The sequence below is a fragment of the Cetorhinus maximus genome, chromosome 15 (assembly GCF_964194155.1).
Source record: "Cetorhinus maximus chromosome 15, sCetMax3.hap1.1, whole genome shotgun sequence".
NCBI lineage: Eukaryota > Metazoa > Chordata > Chondrichthyes > Lamniformes > Cetorhinidae > Cetorhinus > Cetorhinus maximus.
In genome coordinates this window covers 72,148,772-72,163,324 of record NC_135893.1, presented here as the reverse complement: position 1 = coordinate 72,163,324, position 14,553 = coordinate 72,148,772, and the positions used below count along the sequence as shown (strand labels likewise).

Here is a 14,553-nt window from a genome sequence, read left to right as displayed (position 1 = left end):
ACTCTTTATTGTTGCTATTTTTAAAAAAATCTTGAGGGAATACAGAAATATACATACAAATCTAACACCAGAGTGTCCTACAGTATATCGTCACTCTGCAGACTTGTACTGCCCTCTCCCTGGAAGTTCATTCTGTATTACGATTTTTATGGCAATTTCAATCATTTGTGATTTTACCAATGGATTCATTAAAAAGCTCTAACCCTTTCTACCACTGTGCAAGGTGCCGCCGCAGTACAATGCAGAGAAAACTACCGACACACATTTCAAACGTTTGGGCCCACTATTGCTGCTCTTTCATATTTACAAATAAAACATATATTCCTTTCTTCCTCCAAACAGGTTTTAATTCAGAATCAGTCAACTGACCCCCGGGCTGTATAGACCGACAGACCTAGCTCCCGAGTAAATGCAGAATTATTACAACGTTTGAGTAATTTTAATGGATAATGTTGGAATTGTATGATTTAAAAGATGTGATTATATTAGCGACATTTGGAAGACAAGTGGCTGAATGCCGTTGAGTTATTACATACTTTTTAAATTAAAATGTATTTTATTAAATATTTCTTGATTTACCCCCCCCCCCCCCCCCCCACCCCCTTGTTTGACAGCAGAAGGCGTTTGCCTAAAGACCATCTGATGAAACAACCAACTATGTGCCGGGATGCCTCCTTCAGTCTCTGCCTGTCCTGTATTGTCTAGGATCCCCTGTGGAGTCAGCGAACAGATGCGGCGAATAGCTCCTCCGGGGAACAGTCAATTATTTAATTATACAGGGCTGCATTCATTAAGGACGCAGGTCTGTTTCGTGCAGCCCCGATAGGAACACAACAGTTCAGCATCAACTCCTTGCCGACTGTGTGAACTGATGGTCTGTCTGTAATAACAAAGGGCCCGAGTTTACCTTGAACTTCCCATCCTGGCGCGGAGAAAATCCAGCGAGATGAAATTCCCAGCAATGTTATTACTGTTTATATCTTCCTGCTTGACTCACTCTTTCGCCAACACACACACACCAATGTGCAATATTTAACTCTAAATTTTGGTCGTCCGTTAATCACGTTTGCATCTTTGACTCTGCATATTAATTTCCCCCTGTATGTAGATCCACATGGTTATAATTATGGATATCACTAGGTATAGGACCGTCCTTAACATTTATGCCATATATATACGTATTACTATAGTTTGACATCTGAGTCTATTGCGAGGGGCCTCCATTTCAACTGTTAACGCACTGTATATCTTTTTCATTTTTATTTGCGGGTGTCTAAACATTAATAACCTGGCGATTTTAAATATTGATATCACAGCGACATCATATTTCTGCCAGTGTTTGTATTTCCCCTTGTCCCTCTACGTTCACACATAGGTCAAAACATTCGCGTTCAGGCTCTTGGGGAGATCCATTGATATATTGTCAGTCCCTATAATGTTGGGCGCTGGGTTATTGCGAGTTTTAATATCATGTACATATGTAGGTGTAGGAGAGGGCAGGGATGTTACATGATGCCATGCATAAGCTTTCTGTTTTTCAAATCTTACTATCAAATCACTATAAGGAGCCGTTTCAGGAGGGAGTGGGCAAGCCTTTGCATGTTTGATTTGGTTTCCTCACTGAGGAGGCGAGGGATAAATGTCCCGGTTCTGCCGCCGGCAGCCTCCCTAGGAATGCTCCCACTTCCCCGGGCTCTATGCTTAGTTGACCCAATCGAAAGCTACAGCTTTTGTTTGGAGTTTTAAAACCAGCTCTGATAATAAAAGGCTATGTGCCTAGCCGAGATTGCTGGTCGTCATTTTGTTCACCTTGTTACCGAACTACAGGGGGACAGCCGATGTTAACATGGTGCATGCTGCGCCGGGTAAAAGCCTCTATGTCCGAATTGGGACACTCTGGGGTGTGGGTTAGGATAAAGTGTAATAACAGCGAAGCGGAAATTGAGGAACAAGAAACTGAATATTATTAATATAAGCAGCAAACAGAAATAGACCGGGATAGGTATAAAGATTTATAGATAACCTAATGAATAACTGGACAGATACCGTAGACAATATGCATTTAATACAGCACGCCTATATACACTGAACGAGAATGGGTTCTGTGCCTTCATACAGAGAGACACTGTGAAATGGATAAGTTAGGAATACTCGTACAGTAAACACACATTTCCTCAAAAGCACTTATTTTAGGCAGGGTCTACTTTTCAAATTGATTTTAAAAATCGGGCCAGGTTTGAGAGTAGTTTAAAGGTGCAATTTCCGATTCCAAATAGCTGCTTCACTTCAGGGGGGGAATGGAAATAATTGGAGAACTGCTATTCACAGCCAGCGTCTGGGGGTAGCAATGTTAAAATACTGAAGCTAGCTAAATACTGAAGTGGGACCAGAAACTTTTTTTCCGGGTTGGGGGTGGGGGGAAACGGTGGGAGTCACAGTTAAAGGACGATGTAAAAGTGGTCCTTTGAAAGGAGGTAATGATTGAAAAAGTAGAATGTTCCGTGCCTGCACGTAATGATTGCGAGAACTTATTCCTGTCAGTGATCTGGGATAAACTCACTCAGTACTTTCTCTTTAAAAAATAAGGTTACTGTCATTATTAAACTCTACAAGGCTGAAGCATTGCTCCGGGTTGAAAGCAATCCTAACCCTCCAACAACGGAACAACATCGGAGAGGCATTTGTCCTATTCACTGTCTAATTTCCTGCTCTAATGATTGTAGCGCTAAAGATGTTCGGTCATTATTAATTATACTTTTATATCTAGGTAATATGTACAGCCTGTGCAGCGAGTCTCCGGCACCCACTTCTTGCTCCGCAATTAGTTTTCTTTCTTTTTCTTTCGGTTGGTACAGGATCGTGCCTTTATGTATTTCTAAAGGGATTATAATCTATATTTCATGTGCCGCTCTACTTTGTAACTCATAGTCACGTTTGAATTAGGCTATTTTTCTATCTAAAATATAGACGCAGATCTGGTTGGCTCTTTGTATCTTTATTTTCGATTTATTTATTTAATTCCCCCCCCCCCCCCCCCTCTCTTTCGGTCGCTTTCACACACACACATAAGCCAATACACACAGTACCTTAATTTTATGTTCTTTCATAGCGCCTACCTTTTAATGAGCCGAGCCCCATTTGTTGTGCTTGACAGTGGGAGTAATGGAGTGGTGAGCCCCAGAGACTACCACTCCCGCGCTCAAACACCCAGCTCCTCGCTGCCTTTTAGTTCGGAGTTTAAAAAAAAAATAAGTTCACAATGTTATTTTGGCCGACGTGAAATTCCTCAGTCCCGAAGAGTCAATTGGCACCTTCATCGATAATGTGCAACCTACAAATGAAAGAAAGATGTTTTTAATCCTCTATTAATAATCATGCAGCTTGAAGGCCGTATTCAAACGTCTACATTTTGTGACCATTATTCTAGTGTTTACATGCAACTATATATAACTACAGTATAAAAGCGATATATATAAAGATATAAATTACAGATGTAATGTAATTCGGGTCACACCCTACCACATGAAAAAGTTGGCAAACAAAACATACGACACAATAGATACATTCGTGTTTCCAATTGAACATTTTGCGAATTATCTTAGTGTCTTCGGCGGCTGAATGCTTTGGAGGCAATAATCCTTTATTCAAATAACTCTGGCTGTGAAATTTATTAGAAATTAGAAATGTTTTGCGCCTAACATTTCTTTCCAACCTGATAATTGTTTACTAAAACCTCAACCCGATCTTTATTTACGTTTGTTTATATCATTGACCGTGTCTGCCGCTTCTGAATTATTTTATTCGACGTGTATTCTTGCAAGATTGAAATGGGCATGGATCCTAATGTGGGGTTGCATTTCAGGTAGTGCTTGAGTTCCCAGTTGCTGGTGGTTAATGGGACTCGGGTTTTTTTGTGTGTGTGTGTGTGTGTGTGTGCAGAGTGCTTACACCGAATCCTGAATCCCCGCTTCCCCTCCATTCGTTGCAGGCTCCCGGAGCACAGGCAGCCCTGCCTCTGCCTTTCTCTCTCTCATCTCATCTGTCTGTTCGCTCCATCGAGCTGATTAACAAAACGCCAAACACAACTCTATTCCTTAATTCCCCAGACGTCAGTGTCAATCAGCTTTCAGATATATATAGCTGTGGGCGACTTCTACCTCCAGTAAATCCGCAGCACTATACATTGCTGGGGGAGGGGAAATACAGGCTTTCCAGACACACACAATGTCCTGGCTACAGTTGTCTAAAGCAGCCCTGGGCCCCGTCCGTCTCGTAACAGCACCGAAAAAAATGTTTCGGGACAAGGCTATCTAATGTTATCTATCAATGTGTCCGGGCCAGAAAGTGGAAGGCAGAATGTGACGAGATAAAACATACAACGAGTCTCATATGCATTTTGAATACAGGCAGGTCGGTCGATTTGAGGACGGGTTATATATAAAAAAATGCACAGATTGCGTGCTCAAATCGTATTAAAGTTGCTTAATTTCCTTCGACGTACCCCTTCTTGAAAAAAAAACAAAAAAAAAATCTTTCTCCCCACTGCCCTTCCAATTCCGAGGCAAAGCCACTTACCCTTTAGCAAATAAATAACAGGGTGCGAGAGGGCTGGGAGGAGATTAGCTTGATCTGTCTTGCTCGTGTGTTCATGTTGAGATTGAAAAATAAATCTCCAGGATGCCCTTGAGAAACGTCTCGGCAAATTCTCCATTGCAACGATTCGCTCAAGCTGAAAAACAACAAGCTAGTAACATTGAAGGAATTTGCTTATACAGTACTTAGAAGCCCAGCTATTGAAAGGAAAGGTCATATTTAATCTGACCAGAACAGGCTTGATGGCTGCAGACAATAGAGACAATCCCCCATTTTCCCCCCTCCCCCACCCCCCTTTCACTGCCAATAAAACAAAAGCCGACCATATCTTTGTTGCGATAAATGAGATTACCGAGATTTTGGGTTTTTTTTAAAAATAGTCTCGCCTTTGCTAAGTAGGAATCCGGGAAATCTATAAATCGTCGAATCGGTTAATGAAAAGAAGAAATATATGACGGTGCAAATCATGTACTCGACCCTCCTGATCCCTGCTTTCCGGAGGGAGGGCTTTGAGCCGGGATGAACAGCTCCACAGCTTTCAGGCACAGTCACACAACACCCAGTATGCCAGTCAATCGCCTCCCACTCTTAAAGCGGGTACAGACACACACACACACACACACACACACAAAACTGAGTCGGGTCCTCCTGCTTCACTTTATTGTTTTTTTTCTCTCCCTATTCCTTGTGTCGCTTTATGAGCGTCCATTCGCCAGCAGATTTGATCCTGCGCTGCGGTTTCCGCTTCAAAAATAAATGTTGTGCAACCAAAATTGAGCTCGCCTCTGGTTTCTGGCGGCGGGACTGCGCGCTGGTCGCGTCTGAAACAGGGTGGCGAGGCACATCGAGTTAGCTCTGAGGCCACTGCGCAGTCTTTAATTCTCCGACTGAGTTCACAAAGTGGAGATTCGGGGGCTGCTGTTGGTGCTCAGCAGCCAAAGCTTCTTTCTGCTCGGGTTTGTGGCGTTGGGGGGGGTGGGGGGGAGGGGGAAATGACAGTGAACCCTTGGGATTTGAGTGGCGTTTCGGGGTTAGAAAACTGATACAATGTAACGAGAAAGCCAGTTTGGAGTCAATTCCACATTCCTGCCAAGCAGCAATAGGTGTGGATTTAGAAACTGTAAGGGCCCGGAGATGATTGTAACTAAATAAGTGTAAACAATGGAGCCAGATTAAATGAGATACTCAGAGAGGGAGTCGCGCACTATCAATCCCCAGGTTTCAATGTTTGACTAGTTAACAGTCTGGGGAAGGGGATGCAGGATTTTTAAATCGACTTGTTCCTCTGGATTACGCACGGGTGACATGACAACTTTAATAATCGAAGGACAAAGAAGGCGCCTCTTCACTCGGGAACTCTCTCCCACCAACCCCACCCCCTCTGATTTGTTGTGAGTTGATTTAGCAACAAGCCTCTCCGCGAGTGATTCGAGCCAGCTTGATAAAGGGAATGATTGTAATTGTTCCAAATTACAATGCAAGCGGCCCTCCAGCCACAGCCACGGCGATTTCCTGTTTGCAATTCATTTCATTTTCTAACTTCTGGAGGAAACAATAGAATTTCCCAGTTCCCAGCCTGTGACATATTGCCGTTCCCAGCCTTGGTTTGATTTTCGTTTTTACAGTGGCTGTTCGATTTAAAACAAGGGCACTCCTTGAAGGCAGTTGAAAGTCCAAAAGATAATAATTTCACATAAAAAGTGGGAAAAGAAAAAGATGTGGCCCATTCTGTTCGCCTTCAAAAAGCACAAGGCGTCTTGTAGTTGGATCGAATGAACCCGGTTTTAATCCAGGCACATTTCACAACGTAATTCTTTTTAATATCGCAGTCATTCACAAATCCTGACCCTAGCATCCTTAGCCATACCAGTGGCTCGTCGGGCACTAGTAGGTCACAGTAAAAGGCCGCATTTAGTCCGAGGTTTAAATGTGTTCGTGTGTTGACGATGGAGCTAAAAATGAGGACGTGCCGAGTCATTAGAAAGAATCCCTTTTGCTTTTTGTGTTCAAGATCAAACTAAATTGGGCTAAAAGTCACATTACAAATCAGTTTGGCCTCGGATTGAGAGAGAGAGAGAGAAAGAAAGAAAGAAAGAAAGAGAAATCGTCTCTGGAAGGAAAGGGGATCGTTGTTTTGAGTGGATTTGCGATTCCGCCCTCCCCATGGGGACATGTGACCACGGGGCGGCGATTTGCATAGATTTTGGTGTCGCCGCGCTCCAGACTCGCCTGCGAGTCACACCAGAGGGCCCGGGGTCTCCTGTCAAGGGGGAGGGTGATTGAGCCGGCCAGCAACCACCCTCAGCCCTGACACAGAGAGACACCATCTCACCGCCTGCTCCGAACTCCATTCCTACGCAGATATCACTGCTCCTACCCAGAGCATTTGGTAGGGAAACCCAAACAGCAAAACAAAAAACCCTCACCAGTTGTTCCATTTAATCGCCAGTGTTTCGCAGTTACACTTTACTCTCTGTTTTATGAGCCGCTTGTGTCCCAGTAAGTACTCCGTGTGTGTTTTGCGCGAAAGAGTGATGGTTGTGTGTCGCGGCAGCCGCTGAATCCTGTAGAGAGTGGCAGGGCCACTTCTGCTGTGACTCCAGCAGGATTCGAGTGAGCATTCGCCTCTGCGATCAGCCCAATACAAAATGGGTTTTTGGCTTTTTGCAAGCAAGTTCAGGCTTCGGGGGGGCTAAGAGGAAAACAAAAGGTTTTTTTCTTGAAAAGTTATGTGTGTGTGTGTTAAATAAAGTTTCGTGTGTGACTTCCTCACGCGAAACGTACACGCGTTGTGCAAACGTTTATAGTCTATTTAAAATCCAACAAACACCCTTTAAAAAAAACTTGGCGCAAGATCGCTTTGTTAGACGTGAGATTTGGTTTGCCTGTTTCAAATAGTTATGCTCCCCCCTCCCCCCTTGTCTGGCTTTTGCTGAGGTTGGCATTGAGCCAAAGCTCACTGAAGCTTGACTGAGCATTGCAAGTCTGCAATGAAAATGACATCCCAGGCTCCGGCGTTCCTTCCTTCATCTCGGCACCATGTTTAAAACCAGATAGTTTTGAGAGAGAGAGAGAGAGTTGGGGGTTGGAGGGGGTGGGGGGGAATGGATGCAGCTTGTATCTGCAGGTCCATGCTTACCCCGATTCCGTGCTCTGTAATAAAGATTTCACACATAGCACGCAAAGCGGCGAGCTAGAATCTGAAAGGGTGTGTGTGTGTGTAGGGTAGTTTCTTTGCGGAGGTTTATTCTCAATAGTATCTTCCTCCTTTTAAAAAGTACTTTGCCAGAAGACAGACCACATAAGCTTGACCCTCTCCGTTGAAACGTGAAGAAATCCCAGTGCAGTTTTTCCCTCTTAAAACCTTTCTCAGACACACTAACTAGCTGGGGACGCGGTCTGACTCGATGCATGCTAACCGAACTGGCAACTTCAGTGACCAGCCACCACCCCCCCCCCCCTCCCCTCCCCAAAGCGATGCGATTGTTGGTCTCCTGTGGTGTTTGACCCCATGCTAATTATTTTCTGTGTAGATGTTCTAGACTGTATGTGAGAAGCCGTTAATGGCGATGCAGATGCTTAAATAAATTTCAAACCATGGAAAGGAATAACGAAGATTCCCAAACGTGTTCCGAACTTGTAAACTTCCAAGCAGGCGGCAGTTGGCATTGTCTAAATGCACAAAGCGTACACAATCTCTGTTTATGTGCGTGTGTGTTTGTGTGTGTGCCACATATCTACATGTAGCGAGAGAGAGACTTGTTTCCAATCAATTTCAGGTCAGTTTCACAAAGTTTAAATCAGCCAATTTACTGGCCGAACCCTGTGTAATTAGAACGCTTCGGAATTATATTGAAATAGCAGAACGTGAAAGGGTTTGGTGGGATAATTTGAAACAAAGGTGGTCCGGTCACAGTATGCCCATTAAGAGCTCGGCACTAACCTATCAGAGATGGCTGTAATGAATTTAAATCCGGATTGACGAAGATCAGCAGTAACATACAGTATGCTTTAGTTATTCGTGTACAAACTATTGAAAATCGGTCAGGAATTCTGGCAGACAACATCATTAATTTTAAAAATGCAAGAAACCAGTTGACGAAACTTGTTACAAATTCGTATTAAGCGATTTGACTTGCCTTGTTCACCCCTCCCCCCACCTCCAGCACAGCTCACGGGAACAGACGCTGTACACGCGTCCAGTTATTTTTTGATCACTCACAATTCTCCTTCAACTCTTGTCAAATATTCTCCAAGGAATTTCAAATGGAAAACCTACCACTGCCGTCCTTTCCCTCTGTACTCCTGTAATATGGGTCACTAGGTTTGACTTGCGCTCTGGGACAGTCGAAAAGAAATGTTCTTAACACAGAGCTGAAGCGAAGGTAGACCATCTAGATATTTACCAAGTCCCAGAACGCTCTCAAAAATCACTTTTCTATCTGCCTGACGACTTCATATCATTAAATTATTCAAAATGCATCTTTTCTCACTGGCAGTTGGCATGATTAAAGCATTGTGCTGAAACATTGTATTCGTTTTTGTGCAACCTTAAATTGTTTCCCAACTAGACTCAGCTTTTGCATAACAATGGAACAGAGTACATTGTTACTATGTCATCAGTATTAGTATCTTCTTGTCGTATAATCAGTAGTGGCATTTTCATACTATATAGTCAGACCGTGATCAACCCCACCCTCAGCCACCAAATATCTTTCAATCCGATTACATCAATGGTAGCTCTTAATAAGGTCCCAAGTCTCAACTATTTATTGTAAGCCTTTAATTCTAGCGCCAGTGCTATAGAACACGAGGTCGTCTCGTTTATTCCCATATTGTCACTTTCTATCGGGGAGAGCTTTATGACGACACTCCAGTACTGATTTTCAAAAACAAAATAAAACTCTTTGCATTCGCTGTAACGATGGTATTAAATATATTGCCCTGGAATCTGAAGTCACCAGGTTTCAGGTCACGACTAATCCCTAATTATTTTTGCACATTTTTGCATTAAGTTATTCAGATGAAAGTACTGTGCTTAAATAATAAGCCGATTTACGTTAGAACCTTTGGGTCAAAATCAGATTAGATGTTTCATATAAGCATTAACAGCATCAATTTCTGTTATTTACAATGTAACTGTCAATTCAACACTTAGATTACAGGGGCTGCTTAGATTACAGAGACTTTATACCAACTACGGGTTAAAATCGGGGTGCAGAATAAGTGTATCACAGTCGCTTTAACAGAAATCATTTATTTTTCATTTCACCTTTCTCCCTTTGGCTGTCTGTGATCGCTTTTGGTGTCTAAATACATTCGTTATTGACTTTAAAACATCTAAATGCCGACAATACAAGATACTATAGTCAAAACTGCAATGTGATTGCAATGTACTACTGAGGGCGATGCAGTGAATGAATTCAAAAAATCTAAAGGACGGCAGAGGCAGCAATGAGTAAACAATGCCTAATGATAATGAGGCAGCATTGTCTCGCTTTTCATTTTTCTATAATATATAAACATGAACAGCCCCACTCCGAGAAAGAGAATAAGCCACTGATTACTAAATGTGTATTAGTTTCTCTTTTCTCTTGAATATTTGTTCAGCTGGAAGTCATTCCAAATAGTGACTATATACGCTCTGTAACGCAAGTCATGAGTCTATATTTACTGGAACTATCTTTTCCTTTAAATCGCGGGGGTTGTGGGGAGAGGGGTGGGGGGGGGGAGGTAGAATATGCAACCATTTACAAAAATATCAAGAGTTAATTAATCAAACCACACGAAAAAAAAAACATACACGTTCCACATACTTGCCTGGTGACTTGAATTCTCCACACATTCAATTTTCCTTTTATGGGAGTAATTTAAATATAGATCGATTTCCGTGACATCAAAAGACCGAGGATCACCTCGGGTCATAGATGTCAGCGCCATATTGGCCTTCAGTATATGCGTGGATATTAAGTACAATTAAATGGATCACCAGGTAACCGGGCTAATGTAGGTAACACTGCACTGGTGCTGCAGGGGACAAGTAATAAGTGCAGTATTGTAAAGTTTGAGTGAGCAAATGTCATCGTGTGGTAAAGACTAGCCGCATTTGTCTGTAAGGGTGTGCTGTAATCTATACATTAGGAATCACACACTCCAGTTTATATACTGTACACATCAATGAATGACATGCTGAATGTTAGAAGGCGTTTATGCAGACACCAAGCAGTAACGGAGGAGGGGTAGAAATACAAGACATAGATGTGCCTCTTTCTGCTCGCTTAGGAAATACTACACAGGTTCGGCTGCATTTTGCTTATAGGGAAACTATAGAGATATGGTCGATGCTGAATTTATTCTCCAGGAAAGTCGCGATATTTACCAGATATCTAAAACAATGAGAAAGGGACTTGGGGAGGTGATTCGCGCTATAAAAGTCGGTAAAGAGTTAAAATTACTTTCATCGCAAGAAAAGCGAGCAAAAGTGAAGAATGTAGCTAACATCGGCTTTCTTGCTCCAGTTGCTTTAAATGATTGAACGTGGATTGATCTTTGTCTTGGAACATCCCCATTCTCCCGTTATCCCGTTTTTTTTTACATTTTCAATTACTCTCTGTCTCCCTGCTCGTATTTTAATTCTCCCGCACCGTCCATTCCCCAGAGCCGCTTGATACCGTGTCCTATCTCTCTCTCTATCTATCTGTCCTTCTCTTTCATTCTCTCCTCACTCAGTTTTTACTACTCCCACATGATTCATTCCCAGGAAGCAGCTGATATCGGGCAGTCATTAATAAACAGATGAGGCAGTTCTCTACCAGCATGCAAAGTTCCTTTTATTCCCTGTAATAAATCATATGCTTGCAGACAGAGACAGCGTGGAGAAAATAATAAATACACGAGAAAATGCGTTTGTTTTTTTTTTCTGTCGCTTTGCAACTTTTCCAGCCTCAGCCATTTCAAAATCTCTACATTATTTATTAGTTGTGTAACAGTGCCTTAGGTTACAACACTGTTTTAAGTTATTTTTAGGGGAAGGGACTAACATTTATCCTGTTGGTTCGGTGATCATTATTTTAAGAGAAGGATTTTAGAAGATGGTCTTTCGGCGGCCGCACACTTGCTGAGGATTAATGCTATTTCATGTAGCGAAGTACACGACTGTCTTAGGTTCCTCTCCCACTATCTTGGGAAACATTCTATGGAATCATTCAATTCTTTATATAGCTTCAAGTCTACACATGACCATGGCGTTTAAGTGAGGTTCTTGGGGAGTACCTATGGAGGTTGTAACTATGCAGAATGCGCACACTGAAACCAATGCACCCTTTCACCACCCCCAACCGACCCCCCCCCCCCCCCCCCGCCCCCAACAATCTAGTTTGTCACTTTCGCGTCAGTTTCTCAAGCTCCCGAATCAACCAGTGGCTCCCACAGAATCGTAACAATTTGCTCTCGGCTCCAGAGCTGATGCGAGAACATGCAAAAAAGCATAAATGCTAACTCGGGGTGAAATGATCACAGACATTTAAATTCTCAAGGGACAATATGCTGTTTGTTCAACTTCCATGTGCAAGACTGGGGACTTTTAAAGGAACAAGTACACAAAGTGAACCTCTTTAACTCTAAAGGGACACACAGAAGAGACCCTGTGCTGTGAATATAAAATGCTTAGTGGGTAATAAGGTTTTCGCCAGCATGTTCTAACAAGCCCTAAACTCAAGTCAGGATTTGCACTGGGGGCAGGCTCTGGAGAAGCTCTGTTGTCCAGCATTCTGTGTCAATTAACAAGAAGCTCTTTTATAAGGAGCCAGAGGCTCTAAAAGAGATTGTTTGCTTTCCGATTTCAGAGGCCGGCTCGCGTTTCCAATGATGGAGCGAAGCATGTGGCGTAAAATGCGCCCGTAGCCAGGTCTCTCCCTCGCCTTGATCAGGGTGCATACAGATCCGAGGGCACTTATATTCAACATTAGCTCACCCACCCCCACCCCCCATCACCACCACCCCTTCCCCGAACTACCTCATTTTTTTTTTATTGTTTGTGAATCACTCCTTCCCCGTTGTCGAGGGGGATGCTGTTCGGAGCACAAGCTGATTTATGGTCCTGAGGATAAGGGGTGTTCTCAGTATCCGACAGCTGCTCCGTCGCTACCCTGACACACAGAATGCAGATGAAGAAAGTAAACGTGTAGAAGAGAAGTGGAGGCTACAGTAATGTATAAGGAACCCGGCACTGGTCACTGGTAACTTGCAACCATCTGATGTAGCTAATTTAGACTGTTAACTATTATTAGCAAATTTATTCGGGTGCGTTTAATGTGCTCATCATTATAGTGATAAAATAGAATTGCTGGAGTTGGTACGTAAATCTAACAGGGGTCCTTCGGGGTTGAGTTCTGCTAACGATAGGCCAGAATGATTAAAAACTCAAATGTTCGCACTGGGTCCAAAGTAAGGCACAGGCCGACCTGGAATTCATGAGTGTGACCAGGGGCCATTATAGACAGGCGCCTGCCATTGCCTCGATTCTGGCTGGCCGGTTGCATTTTAACATTTAGGCTTCTTAATGTACATCTTTGTCAAGATGTACATTAAGAAGTGTTGGTGAGCTGCTCAGCAATGAGCACCTGTCTCTCTCTGGACAGACTGGTGAGGCTCCGCCGAAGGTGCATCTAGCTCTCAATTTGTGATTTGGTTCTGGTCGAAAGTATTAGGAAAGAAGAGTGCTTTCTAAACGGTTCCCGGTTCATTGTGTTTCTATTTATTCTCCGATCATGATAAAGAAATGTAAGGAAAAGTTGGGGGCGGGGGGTGGGGGGCGGAGGGAAGCATTTCGTAAAGAAACGGATCGCTTATAACAGCAGGAAGCTAACGATACACTTGCAATGCTTTTAGTTAAATGGGGGACACAGTCCAATTATCCAACAATCATTATCCTGCAATTTTGGGAAACATGCTGTATAATATTTGGTAGTGGCGGTAGAATTTGTGCTGAGGTGTTTAAGAAACTTTGCATAAACTCAGTGTGACTCTTATAAAAAACAACAGCGTAATCTTTGGAAAATGTCAGTTAAAGAAAAGGGGTCCTTTTGCGATTCAGGTGCTATTTCTGCAGACTCTTCAAGTAATCTCTAGTAGGTCGATTTAGCTAGCTTGCAAACTTTAACACAGGGAATATCAGTAACACGAGCACACGCATGCATTGAATCATATTTATCTATTGATGAGAGGCTGTTGTCCAGCGCCTGCAAGTCCAGTTTAATCTCCGGGCGGAAATGAAAGTTTTCATTCCTGAAAGCCTGCTCTCAAATCCCCGCTAAGCTTTATTCCACACCCCATCTCCATTTTTTTTGCACAAAAAAAAGGTTTTGGAAATCCAGGTTTAAAGCGGAATTATTCAAATTATTGTCTATTTTATGTTCGTTGCCAAAACAACGCGTTGCAGAAAGTAGCCTATATAGATGCAGCCATCAGTGAGTCATATCTTTACTAAATAATCACATCGTACTAGTCCCAGTCTCTGACATTCACATCAGTGGCTCTCACACATGCATTTTGCTTGGCTTACTGTTTATTTGACTTCACTAGTACAGCCCAGGACACAAAGTTGATTGATTAGCAGCCGAGAGACCACATCTTTTAATGACTGACTCCCTTTTCAATGCTGCTGTAGGCCGGGGGCGCTCTGATCTTGGCGCTCTCTATTCCCTGAACGGTCGTGCTTTTTGATTTAAGGATGGTGCTGCACTAGCCCCATCATCAATGTCCACTCCTCGCTTCGAAAACTCTCTTGGACAGAATTCCCTTGGAGGTGGATTTTGAGAGAGACCTGTCTTTATATGAAAGCAGTATGTAATTGTACCGGGAGGGAATGTTCCCCACTTGACATCTCCCCTCACTTCAAGGATCGTTCAGAATCCTAAAGTCCTTTTGTTAAACGGCTTAAAGCCCAAACCTGGAAAATAA

At 43.0% G+C, this 14,553-nt stretch overlaps 1 long non-coding RNA gene across 1 annotated transcript; it reads right to left on the bottom strand.

Annotated features, from left to right (window-relative positions):
- Nucleotides 1-27: 27 nt before the first annotated feature.
- On the bottom strand, nucleotides 28-4,959 carry LOC144690804 (uncharacterized). Its single transcript, XR_013578969.1, has 3 exons — nucleotides 4,576-4,959; nucleotides 3,117-3,331; nucleotides 28-880 (listed from the first exon to the last, which is right to left on the bottom strand). It is a non-coding gene; the product is annotated as an uncharacterized LOC144690804 (long non-coding RNA).
- Nucleotides 4,960-14,553: the final 9,594 nt, after the last annotated feature.